The sequence below is a fragment of the Sturnus vulgaris genome, chromosome 7, assembly GCF_052056855.1.
Source record: "Sturnus vulgaris isolate bStuVul1 chromosome 7, bStuVul1.hap1, whole genome shotgun sequence".
NCBI lineage: Eukaryota > Metazoa > Chordata > Aves > Passeriformes > Sturnidae > Sturnus > Sturnus vulgaris.
In genome coordinates this window covers 20,662,164-20,675,240 of record NC_142249.1, presented here as the reverse complement: position 1 = coordinate 20,675,240, position 13,077 = coordinate 20,662,164, and the positions used below count along the sequence as shown (strand labels likewise).

At 42.9% G+C, this 13,077-nt stretch overlaps 1 long non-coding RNA gene across 4 annotated transcripts in view; it reads left to right on the top strand.

The window, feature by feature from the left end:
- The window catches only part of LOC106855511 (uncharacterized), a 57,102-nt gene that overhangs the window by 867 nt on the left and 43,158 nt on the right, over window positions 1-13,077 (top strand). For 3 of the 4 annotated variants that reach the window (XR_015804834.1, XR_015804833.1, XR_015804832.1), the window contains exon 2: window positions 150-245. This is a non-coding gene — a long non-coding RNA (uncharacterized LOC106855511). Of the gene's footprint in view, window positions 1-149; window positions 246-631; window positions 688-10,876; window positions 10,926-13,077 lie in introns of all 4 variants that reach the window. The other variant, XR_015804831.1, reaches the window with a different exon arrangement.

Here is a 13,077-nt window from a genome sequence, read left to right as displayed (position 1 = left end):
GATTGTTGCTGTGCACTATTACTATAATTAAATTACATTATGCTATTGCATTAAACTAATCCGTCAGTAATACTGTACTTAGCAGCAAGATTTTGTCACATAAACGTCATGTGCCTTTAAACTTCTGCATTTTGTCTTGCAAAATGCAGGGAAAATACAGAAATTGGAGGAGCAGAACATAACATGAAAAGCTATAACACTGGAAAAAGGCCAGCTGGTTCAACATGCCAGTCTTTTTAAAGCAGGTAAGTAGAGTGTTAGAATACATTTACCAAAAGGGTGGAACATGAGATGCATGTGTGAGGTGCCTGCTATTACTTTGAAAATGTTAGGTGCCGATCTAAAAATTATCTTTCTAGCCTTTTCCCAAATTACAGAACACGTAAGATTAAATCAGAGGCTGCTAAGAGTAAACTGTTAAGAAAAACATACAAATAATAACTGAAATGAAGCTGCAATCTTTTATCTGAAGAGAGGCAGAAAAAGAAGGGGGCTACGGATCACTTAGACTATGATCAGTGAAACGGCAGCTGATCAGAGAGGTGCAGTCTTTAGAACAATGTTAGCTTTTGCAGACCCAGGAAGCAGAATAATATTTTTCAAACTGAAGACCTCATTCCCATCGTAACAGATCAAACCTGCTGAAAGGATCTTTCAGAGCAGCAGATCCTGTCCTCTCCCTGCCTGGTAAGCTGTTGTACATTTATTCTGGTGCTAGTTCTTTTCTAAATGAGTTACTGGTGCTTTCATCCACATCCTGTTGGCAGCTATCCCTTTCTCACCTTTGCAAAATACAGACTGTGTTAATTGTTCCTTTTTGTTATCACGCACAATTACTTGGATTTTAGCAAAAATTATCAAGGAAAGTGACAAGCAGATTTCTGTCTCTTTGCTCACCTCTCCCATAGATAGCATACAGACACACACTATAAACTTACTGTATGCCAAAGTGCTGTAACTGGAACTACAGCATTTGTTGTCCTTCCTGTATTTGCCTCTGCCTTTAAGTATTCACTGAACCATCCTAGTCTGCACTCTCTGTGATCTAATTGTGCTGGCAGTATGCTGGGATGGACATGCTGTTCATTAAGGATTCAGATGTATACAGGGGTTCTCTTCCAGTTCCTGGGGGTAGGAACAGGATGAAAACATTATGAGACTTAATAAAGTCTTATAAGACTGCCACCCCTTGCCTCTGGCAGCTTCAGGGGTGGGAATTAGCCTTTACAGGAAGGTTATCATCTGTAATACATATTTATGCTGTGTCCATCCTGTAGAAGAATGCTCTCAGTAAAACTTAGGCTAGGCTGTAATAATACTTTCACTTCTTTGTTGCCTTTCATGTGAGCATTTCATTGTGCCTTTAAAAGCTTTCATTAGCTAAAATTCACAACCCTGTTGTGCAGTAACTGTGGATTAACACCTCTATCACATGCAAAATACAGTTCAGAGAAGCAAGGACTGGAGTAAGTGGTTTAAAATGCTGTAAAGAATGGGAGTGTGGGGGGAAATTGAATTGATTATTTCCATATCTATGTGCTAGCTCTGTGTTTTCTATCTAAATATCTTAGACTTGGATTGATGTTCTGGCTTCGTTCTGCTGCTTTTTTAAATGCTGATGTGTGGCAAATTTAGCATTGTTTCAAAATTCTGAAGATATTAATTTGCAGGTTCATTTATTATCTGCTGGAAATCTATCCTTTGATAACTGGATGCAGATGTAGCCAAGAGAGTGATATAATTGCCTGTGGAGCTAGGTATGCATTTTAAGTATTGCTAAGCTACAGGGTCTAGTTTCCCCGGGATATGTATGACTCTTGTGAATGCCAGTTGCACACATTCCAGAGAAGAGAATATGCCCCTAAAGCTACAGTGTCCTTCGTGCATAGCTTCCAATCCTCTACAAAGCTTACATTTCACAGGATTCGACATTATTGGTTCTTTTGGGATCAATGAGAAACTCACCACCCATCTCCAGTATCTCTGAATTACAGAGCAGAACCAGATCAAACACAGAAGAGTTCCCTCATTTATCCTGCCTCTGTAATACATCAGAGTGTGTGCTGCATTCATTTTGTGTAGGCGGGCTGGTGTCTAATGTACTCTGTGAACATATTTATAAAGGATTAACCTGTGCCTGGTGTTCCTAAAAACTGATTTAGTTAAAATACATATTTTATTCTACTTGTCTCAACCATAGAAATCATTCCTGTTTAGCTTTGATGTTAGTCATTTTTGCTGCAGTGTAATGCACTGCACATTATCAGTAGTCCTGCTATGTATGACAGGCTTTTTTCCCCCAGCCAATACTTCTCAGTGCATTGTATCATCTGCGTCTGAGAATTTTAACCTGCAGTGAAAGCGTTCACTAATAGAATGTACTGCTTAGCAAATGCTGGAACACTGAGGGTTTGAATAGGGTGCTTTTGCTTTCAAAGTGTTTAGAAGAAAACTGGGTGTAGAAGGTCAGGAATCACAGGTGCTGGGAAGGACTTGGATGCACTTTGTACCTGGAATGCTCTCTGTTGTGCACACACACTCTGACCTGGCACCTCTCACACTAAGAAAGTTCCAGTAAAGTCAAGCTCCTGGACTGCAAACAATTGCAGCCCTACCTCCCACCGGCCCCAAGTTAAGTATGTGTATTTTAAATTATTTACTTTGACACAGGCAATATTTAGAAATTTGTTTTGTATAGGAAGAGGATTAAAAGGAAATAGTAATGAATAGCTTGGCAACAGGGAATTCTCACCATCACCTGCAATACATGAAGATAGCTCCAAAATGTGAAGGGCAGTTTGAGAAGTTATGGAGTAGGAACTTGGGATAAAACTGAAGAAGGGCAGACTTCTGATGAAAGATTAAGGGTTATTTATTAAAGTTATCCACCATAGGGAAAATGACCAAAGCAAACACTGGAAAAACTGTTTTTTCAGACATCTGACAGCCAGACTTAAGGCTTCTTCTCACCTTGATTTTCAACCAAGAATTCAGGTCTTGGTTTGGTTTCGGTGTTCTGGTTTTAATTTTGTATTGGCCTATACTGGGATAGCAACTGTGTGAAAAAGCTTATAGAGTTCTCAGTATTTTCTGGTAGAAAGGAATAGTGGTAGTTGATTATACTTTTGTTGCTCATCTGATTGCCATTGAATACAAGGAGTGCAGGCCACTATAAATTCTGTTCTTGAGACCACAGTTTTTGTATAACTCCTGTGCCAGATATTATTTGTTGTACCATCAGTCCATCTTATCTGGATATAAGAAAACGCAAAAATCAGTGTGCATGGCAGGGGGAGGAGGATTCTTCTCAGCAGCCCATCAGGCAGTTTTTCTAGTTCATTTTCTTCCCCATTGTTCATATACTAACTCAGAAGCTTGCAAATGTTTCTGTTTCTTGCCAAGACAGTGGTGCTTTTGCCCTGGCACACATTAATGTTTTTTTCCCTTTTCTTGTGTTTTGAGTGCAGCTGAACAACAAATTTCTCTCTGTTTAACAAGCAACTTCCTCATATTAAAAGTTTTTTCCAAACCGAACTATCTTTTTTTTTATTTCAGCATAGTTCTGCATTTGTATTTGTTAATTAAATACTAACAAGTGAATAACAGCAAGTGCAGCAATATTGTGTGTTTGTGGGCTTTCAGAACAGCCCCTCTGGAACCTGAGCCTGTCTGTCTCAAGGAGCCACAGCAGCAGCCGTGCTTTGAGAGGTAGCCAGTAAGACAGCAAGCTAGTATTTATGAAACAAAAGTGGCTCCTTCAAAATAAATCTAACCTCTTTCCTGTGATTCCATGTGCAATAGACTTAACAGTACTCTCATAGATTTTCATGCAAGTTACATCCATTTGCACCCCTCCCTGAAACAGATAGTTTTGTTTTACAGCAACAAAATAATTTGCTGCCTGTTTTCTCACCAATGCAAGAGACTTTCTTTAGGTGGAAGTTGGCACATTGAACGCCAAAGGAGGACATGGATAGATGGATGGATATGTGTGTACGTGCATCTGGAGTTCTTTTGTTCTCTCCCTGTTAGCTTTGACTGTTAAAACAGCCATTTCAGTAATTTCTTGGCTGGCTTTGCAGGGAATAAAATCTTGGTCTTTGCTGCTCCTGGAAGAGAGGTTGTCATAATGTTGCTCCCCCACTTGAGTGACAGACACCTTTGCGAACACACAGCATGTTTCATCTCAAAGCACTCGATGAATATCCTTAACCCCCCCCTCTGGACCAGCCCACCTCTACTTGCAATGCTCCTTGTCTTTTCTCGCAGGATCGCAATCCTTGCCTTTTGTTCCCCCTTCTCAGGAGTTAATACTTCCCCACCTTACAAGTCAGCAGCAGATTCTGTCAGTTTAAAACCCCAAATAACAAACCCTCCTACCCTGAAGGCCTTTTCCTTTCAAGCATGTATTTTTCTAGCCTGTGAGCGAGTCAGTGCCATAACCCTGAGTTTTCATGGAATAGTTTCTAAGCCTGTATTTGTGTATCCTGAATATCTTCCAAATGGGAGTGAACATCCCCTCTTCCGGCTGCTCTTGTATTTTGTGCCTTCCTGCCCTCTCTCCCCACTATCCTCCGCTCCCTATATGCCCCTTCACATTGTCCCCTCTGCATGTGATGTCTCCTTTCAAATCCTCGTTCACTGCTGCTCTCACCTCAGCCTGCTCCAGCCATTGCCTGACAATGCAGTCACAGCCCAGACCCCAAACATTTTTTGCCTCTGTTAAGGCGTCCCACTGTTGGTCTTTTGCAGATTTCCAGAAAGCTTGTTGACCCGTGACAAGAGTTTCCAATCTTTCTCTTTCCTCCACACTCTATTTCCTTATCTGTTGAATTTCTGTGGCCTAAAAAAGAAAGCATCAGGGTTTTTTTAGTATTTTACCCCATTTAAGATCTCTGGTGTCACATCCCCACCTTTCTAGCTGAAGGGTTTTTTGGCAGTCTGTGGTTTTGCTTCTTGCTTCCTAAAATGCTGCTGTGAAGAAATACTAGACACATGTGCCCTGGGGATAGTTGAGTGTCTCTAAGCCAGAGAGAGGAGACTGCGGGCTTAAAGGCAAGAGGTGACTCTTCCACAGAAACGTAAAATAGGTGACATATAGGGCCAGCTTATAAAGGGAAGCATTAACAGAATTCATGTTCATTTCAAAGACACAGAAAATGATCCTGAAGATAAACTGAAGATCTGAGATTGTTAGGTGATGTGATGGTCTCTATCATTTTATCACTTGTGTTTGCTAAGCTCAACATGCTTATACTCTGCACTGTGTATTCTGATTTTTCCCCTTACCTCCTCACCCTGTCCCACCTTACTTTAAAATGTCAGCTGCTTAGAAATCAAAGGTGTTTTTTCAGATGTCTCAGATGGTGACATGTCAGGTAGGTATATAAGAGACAGAGGGGTTTAAAAGAGGGAGGATAAAACTATCATGATGACTGAGACCTCCACATGCTGTGCAGCGTGCATGACAGAGAGAACGTTCTTCCCTGGAGGAAGCTTACAGCTCCTGCTAATGACAATTATTATGGTGTTTGATACATAACAGTGATTCAAGTTTTGTTTTCACCTCCCCAAACCCAGGGAACTGACAGCCAGCCTAGGATGACCACTCCACCAGCCCTGTCTCTGTGTAACTGCTCTGGTATCTCCCTTTCACCTGCTGCACAGTGCCTCCTGTACATGCTGCTCTCCAGCACGGAGGCTGTCTCGGAGCCCAGCTGCATAACACTGCTCCACAGCAATGATTTTGCTCCCTGGTGACTCACTGCATTTTGCACCTGATGGTAAAAGATAATCTGTCACCTTAAATCCTACTAGTTCTGCAAGACAGCTTTTATATAATCAGTGGGTACTTTTACCCCCTTTTGTCCAAACGTGAATATAAGGTCCAGCTTGAATCCCCCATATATTTTTTTAAAGAAAGCAGCTGTGTTGTCCTTCAGGAAAACAGCTTGTAATTTAGCATTACTGTGTTATATCCCCTAGGCAACGCTTTCTGTCTTCAGGACATATATTTATTACAGACATCACAGTATCTCTATGGTGGTTTAGTTTTCCATCAAGGAAAGCTAAAAGAGCATTTAATTCCGTAAAGCTCTGATTGATCTTCACCACAATGTACCTCTGGTGCTTTTCTCAATGTCTCCTCTGCTGAACAAGATTTCTTCTTCCACTTTTGATCTCTCAGAAGTCTGAACTGATCTCAGAAGTGTGGGCTTGCTTTGCCTTCTAGCGCTACCTGTCTTTGTGCTTGGCAGAGCTTTCCTCTCCTTTGGTCAGCTCTGGAGTCCTGGTTAGCTCCTTCAGCCAGTGGCTCTTTGCCTCACTCGAGAGGCTACCTGTGGAGAATTGAATGTATGTCAGCAAGGAAATAATCTGCCAGCCTTGGATGGCTTTCACTTCTTGTTTTCAGTTTCATTTTTGGTATTATAAACAGTCATGGAGAGTAGATAGATGAACACATCTTAAGGTGTTCAATTAAGATTAACAGAAACATCATGGCCCCAGTATTTGCTCTGAAACTGTTCTCTGTTCTTAACAGGAGCTGCTTTGTTTATTGCTCCTTCTTCTAGTGATCATTTCACCCTTGAGCTCAGAGCAGTGCCCTTTTATTCTTACAAATTCTGATCCCAAAAAACACTAGAAACCAAGCTTGGTCTTCTGAGTAGCAGATACTGAGTGCTACAGCACTTGTCAAATGTATTTAACCAGCGCACACAGCTTGAGAAAAAAGCAAGCAAGCAAGGAAGAAGTGGGAATACAAATTTTTGAGAAATCTTTCGAAGTCTGCAGTAATTGGCAAGGTAAAGGCAAGGCTCTTTCTGTTTTTCATAACACTGGTAATATCAGTTTATGATAAAAAGCTATTCTGAGTTACATAGGAAGGTAAGATATTTGCCAAAAAAATTCTTGAGTTTCAATTCTATTTTTTTATAATGGACATGAAGTGCCATCCATACTGAATGACTGTTGGCATTCAACTTACTACTGAGCAACTGTATGTTGATGGATAAGCCAGTCTCATCCAAGTGTCAGAAAGATTATCAAAAAAAAGAGCTGTCTGTAGTTGCTCCATCTCTGAGGAGATTGCCAACTCACCCTAACAAAAGAAAACATTAGTGTGCTATTTGCGTCTCACAAAGAGACTGTGATAAGATGACATGATAAATGATAGAGGGCTTTTTTTTGTCCCCCAGTAAAAACACATAAGGTAGCTAAATCGTCAACTGTAAAGAATATTTTGGCTCTTGCCACTGGGGTGAGTCATTTATTTTTTTAAAAAGGGGAAACAGTCAGAAAAACAAGACTGTAGGTTCTGGGTTTTCACTCTAATTGCATTAAGTAATTATATGATATAGTAATTCATATACATACACATGGAAGCACCCACCTACGCATATGTACAGAGAGAAAATGATAAAGGGCCAAATTACTAACTTGCTTTCTGATATCCCACAGAAAATTGTACATGCAATCAAGCTACCATTCTGCTGGCTTGCTTGCACTAATGGCTATTTGAGTGCCCATGTTTTGTTACTCTGAATTAAAGATCGAAAGGAAGGCAATTTTAGGTGGCAAAAAAGGAGGTTTCTTAAAAAAACTAGCTCTAGGAATCAGATTTTTAGTACCTACTTTTGGAGTGGTATGCATTAACTACAGCTCTGCATGGATTTACCACAATTGTCTGTGTAAATTGCAAGCAATGCCTAAGAAGCTACTTGGTTGCCCAGTTATGTGATTGAACGTGTATTACGTTAGTGCAGCAGGTAACATTGCTGTTTGAGATTGCTAGATATTATGAACATTTGACCTTCTATGATTAAGAACATTACATACTGCTCTTCAGCACTTTGTTGGTGCTGAGAGACATATTATTACCAAAAATTGCCGAAGATGTGTGAGGAGTTGCCCACGTCCTTTACACCTCGCTTCTCTGCACCCACCAGATGCACAGTGAGACCAGGACTTGGGTGTTGCTAATGCTGCCCCTTTACCTGCAGTTAATGGCCATCTCCTCATGATGGCCAAATGCCACATCCTGATGGCTTTGAAGATGTTGATTGTTTAACACAATCTGAACCATGTGCCTTTTCCAGCAGGGATCTGTACAAAGTAGTGTTTGTTTTTGGTATCAGAAGGTCTCTCAAGGCATCCAACAACTGCTTCCCCTCTCTTCTATGGATTGCCTAAAACACAAGTGAACACATACCATAACTAACAACCAGATCTCTTCGCGGAAGAGTTACAGCAGAAGAGACAAACTTCTGCAATGGTAAAAGAGAAGAATGTACCAACCTTACTTCCATGTCTGCACCGAAACAGGAATCAGATTATAATTAGACGCCTTGCATTTTGCTTCCCAGTATGCAGAGAGAGGATTTCAGTGTCCTGAGCAGTTTCATGATAATTTTTTCCACACAAATTAAAACAACTTGATGTATGGAGACGAGTTACATGTTTGGAGTAGGCAGTTTATGAAAGTTTTTTAAAAAATGAAATGAGAAATAAGCTCCTCAAGTGTCACTTTCAACTGCCTATTACTGGCATTTAGACATGCAATTTAAAGCCATGCCTCCCCTAAGATTAGTATAGCAAAGCACACATATCTTCAGACCTAAGTTAAGTTCTTGAAGAGAATGCCTTACCTCATGTATGAACAGATCCAGTCTTTCATATTCTGGAAAACAAATCAGTTTATGTGACTATCATTCTGCTGGCATTTGAGTAAAATATCTGATCTTCCTTTCTTTTGAAAGTTTTTTTCTTTATGTCATCTAGTTCTGCCTTCATCCTCAAGAGATACCATGTTGCATGAGGTGTCTCTTGTACCCACAAGTGCATGAATGCAAAGGTAATTATAAAAACTGCATAAATGTAAAGGAATTTATAAACTTTGTGTATCTTAACTTCACGTGGTGAAAGCATTTCTGTGCCTTCATATGATATGAACGATATGGAGGATTTTTCCTGTGAATTGGAGAAGAAAAGGAAGACCTGTGTTAGGAAGAAAAGCAAATTCTGCCTTATAGTTTGGATGTAATGGGATTTGCAACCTGACAAAGGATCCTAAATGGCACAATGCTATTAACACATTGTAACATTCCGGCAAGATATTTTTTTCTCTGTGGTGCAAAATAATGTATGTCTCACATATACTAGAGATCCCTCGTTGAAAATTTCAGATTGAATGCCTGCAAAAAAAACCAGGTATGACAATGTCTAATGAAATTGTTGTCCCTGGGAGGAAAAAAACCCCAGACATAAACCCAAAGACATAGACAAAAACTGTCTTGTGAAAATTTGAAGCCTGCTCTATGTTTTGACTGACCTTGTCTTCCGCAGCTTAGGAGACTCCTTCCCCAGTCACTCTTTAGTGACTGAATATTTGAATTGCATCTCTAATAGCATATGGAGCATGTTGTCTGCAGTTATTACAAAAGCAATCTCCACATTGGGGTGCAGGCCATAACATATGGCACTGTGGGGAGGTAGCATTTTACCCATATTTTTATGGTAGCCTTCATAATCCAGGTTTGAAGAGACTGCAAACCCTGAAGCAAGCACCGACTTCCTATCAACCTGTCAAAAAATAATAAAAACCTTGTCACTAAGACAGTGCTGGCAATCCTCACTAGACAGAATGAGGAACCTGCTTAGGCATAAATGAAATAGTTCTATTATGGAGTCATTGTTGAGAACAAGACTTTTATATCACTATTATATCCGTGGAAATTAATCTAATTTGTTCCCCATTTTAATTAGCCCCTTTATGTCACACCCAAGTTCCGATGCTTGCAAGAAAAAAAGAGGAATTTTTTAATAATCATATTATCCTTCTGAAAGAAAACAGCAGAAAGATAATTTTAATTTTAAAATAAATAGGAATATTCTTAAAAGAAAAATGTTATTTCTTCCAAATTATGAAGTGCTGCTCTCTGGTGTAACATTATTATTATTCTGTGTAGCAACTTATTAAATGAAGCAATTTATGGCAGCATCTCTGAAAAATGCCACCCTTTATTGAAATGAAAGCAAGTAATAACATAAGGACTGTAAAATAAAAAGGCAAAATATCTTCTTTTAGACCATTACAAAAATACATGTATTGTCTATTTGAAAATCAATACAGTACCATAAAATAAAATGGAGCTGTGGTATCATCATCATAATTTCTATTTCAAATGGTTTGCTGAGAGCCAAATTGTGTCTTTTATGGAAAAAGAATGACAAATGGTTTAATTCAATATCACACGCATGTGTATATGTGAGCTGAAATTCTGCTACAACTCAAAGCTGTTAGGCAAATATTTTAGTATCTCCACAAGTTTAAAAACAACAGACATGTGGGAGTGTATCCATTTATTTACACTTGTACTGACTTAAAATTCAAAATGCTATTTGACGCTTTTAAAGTACTGCTGTGGGATGTTAAATTACTGCTGAATTCTTACTGTTCTGAGATACCTTTCAACCTGCCAAGATGCATGATGATGATGATAATAATAATAACAGCAGCAGTGTGGGGATCCTTAAAATAATATGGGGCTTATTTTTGTAAGATAAATACCATTTTCACTAACCCCTGTTTTATGATTCAGCATTTCTAATACAATAAAGTGAAATAATGAAAGTAAAACAACAACAGGTTTGTGTGGGCTGGGAAAGGGAAAACGAGCACGTGCATTGTCAGAATTTCTGCAGAAACTGTAGCGGAAAAAAAAAAGCTCATTTAAGTGGCGCTTCCCTCTCTCTTCCCCACGGGGAAAATTCCTCCTCTTGTTTTTAGTGTTCGCTACATTTCCTTCTTTTATTCCTTTTTCTGATCTCGTCCTTTTGTTCCCCTTGTCTCCTCGGATGGCTCTCCTTCCTCCCGCAGCGGGAGCTCCTGGCAGCGGGGCCGGAGCGGCGGCCGCGGGGCGCTGCAGGTGAGCGGGGCGCGGGGGAGGGAGGGGGGCAGCCCCGGGCGGGGGCCGCGGCCGTGCGGGGCCTGTGGCGCTCCTGCCTCCCTCCTCGCCCTGCCTCTTTCACAGGGACAGCGTGCGTATGAAGCCCCTGCCTGTGGCGCCGGGAGCTTTCTACACCTGCCGTGCTCAGGGCTGCGGGGGAGGAGGAGGAGGCGAGATGGCAAATGTGTTCTCAGGTGAGGATGGGGGCTGTGAACCACCCGTCTCGGCCGCGCTTGGCTCGCACGGGCTGGGAAGGGGCTTGTTTGCAACCTGCTCCCATCGCCACCTGACAAATGCCGGGTTCGTGAGGAGCCTGCCACCCGCCAGGCATGGCCACTGCCACAAATAATCACCAAATGCCCCACAGATGTGGGAGAGGACTTTTCCGCCTCCCTCTTGCTGAAATAGTTTGTCGCACACGGGCTCTTGGTCATTATCGCCGCTTGGCCGCAGCAGTGCGGGCACGGCGCTACAAGAAATCTTTGAATTGCTATGGGATCAGAGGTCACCGCTGCAGGGGACTAGGGCTGGTTTAGTAAACAGCTAAGTCTCTTAAAGGTGTAATTCCTCAAGATTGTGTGCTTGTGGCCATTTAAACGAGTTAACAGAGCGTGCCCGTTCAAGCCCGTGTGTGCTTTTCCCCAGGCACGAACCCCAGCTCGTCCGGGGTTGCCGTTGGCCGAGTCGCCTCAAACCCTCAGGTCTGTGACCTTTGGTTCCTGCCCATGCCACATTCCCGTCCCCAGGTGGAAACTGCGGAAGACAGCGCAGGATGCGCCTTAGTTTTGCTGACACCGCTCCAGCCGCGCTGGCTCCCGCACTGGTAATAACTGGGCTCACACAGGCGGCCGGCCGGGAGGATCCGGGTCGGGGGGCGAGTTACAGACTCTCCCGCCGGCGCCCGGGTATTGGGAGCTCGACCCTGCGTGGGGAGTCCCGAACGCCCTCACTCCAGCGTTAACACGAGCGTCTGCGAGAGGGAACCCTCTCTTGGAGGCCGGGGCCGCCGTCCCAACCCCGCAGCGCTACCCGGGGTCAAAAGCCCTCCCCCCGTCGCGGCCGGGCCCAGCCGGGCCCCCGAGCCCGGCCGCGCCTCGGCACGGCCCGCGGGACAGCCGCCGGCAGGGGGCGCTCTGGCCCCGGGAACGCGCTGCCGCTGCCCGGCCCAGGCAGCCCCGCCGCCCACAGGAACGGGCACGGGCAGGGGCGGCTGCCCCGGGCCCCGGCAGCTACTGCGGGGCAGGGCTGCCGCACGGCAGCGGGCAGGTTACGACCTCCCCGGCAGAGTCGGCGGCCTGGGGGGATGGCCCGGGAGGTGCAGCCCGGCCCTGCACCCCGAGCGCCCCTGGGCGGGCGCGGGGAAGGCGGCGCCGCGCGGGTGCAGGGGCCGGGACCGGCCGGGGGCCGCAGCGGGCCCGGCGGAGCCACCGCCGCCGGCAGGAGCTGGTGACAAACGTGCTGTGGCCGTGGCTGCAGCCACGGGTTTCTTTGTGCGTCTGTCAGCACTTTGGGTGATATTTCCTCCGCCGCGCGGGTGGCTGGCCGTTTTTCCCTTTTTTATTGCTGGAAGAGGTTGTTCTATACAAGAGAAAAAGAAGAAAAGCCTTTGTAATTTTCACAGAGGTTTTTTAGAATATAGTGCCGAAAAAGCTTTTTTTTTTTTTTTTTTTTTTTTTTTTTTTTTTTGGTAATTGCTGAGTTTTTTAGCGTTCAGGTGGATGCTCTTTAATACAGATTTATGTTCCAAAGAGATAGTTGGTTTCTTTGACAATATCTTTGATCATAGCTTATAACTGCTACCTATATGCACCTGTGTTTGTAAGTATCTTTTAAGAGTCAGTAAGAAAAACTGTTTTCATTAAAAGCCTTCCAGAACAAAAATTTGAAAGGACAGAGGAAAATATGATAGCCTAGCATCCAAGCAATCCTTTCCTCTAATGTATGATCCAAATATTTTGGACCAGACCCTTGGGAATATAAATTGGTGTAGTGAACCTCACTGATTTACCTCAGCTGAAGGCCTAATTCCAGTGCACCCCATGCTCAGAATATGTAAAAGATATTCCCGAGACAAAACCACATGGTTGTGCATCTCAAGATAAACCAAACTAAGCTAGATGAAACCAAAATA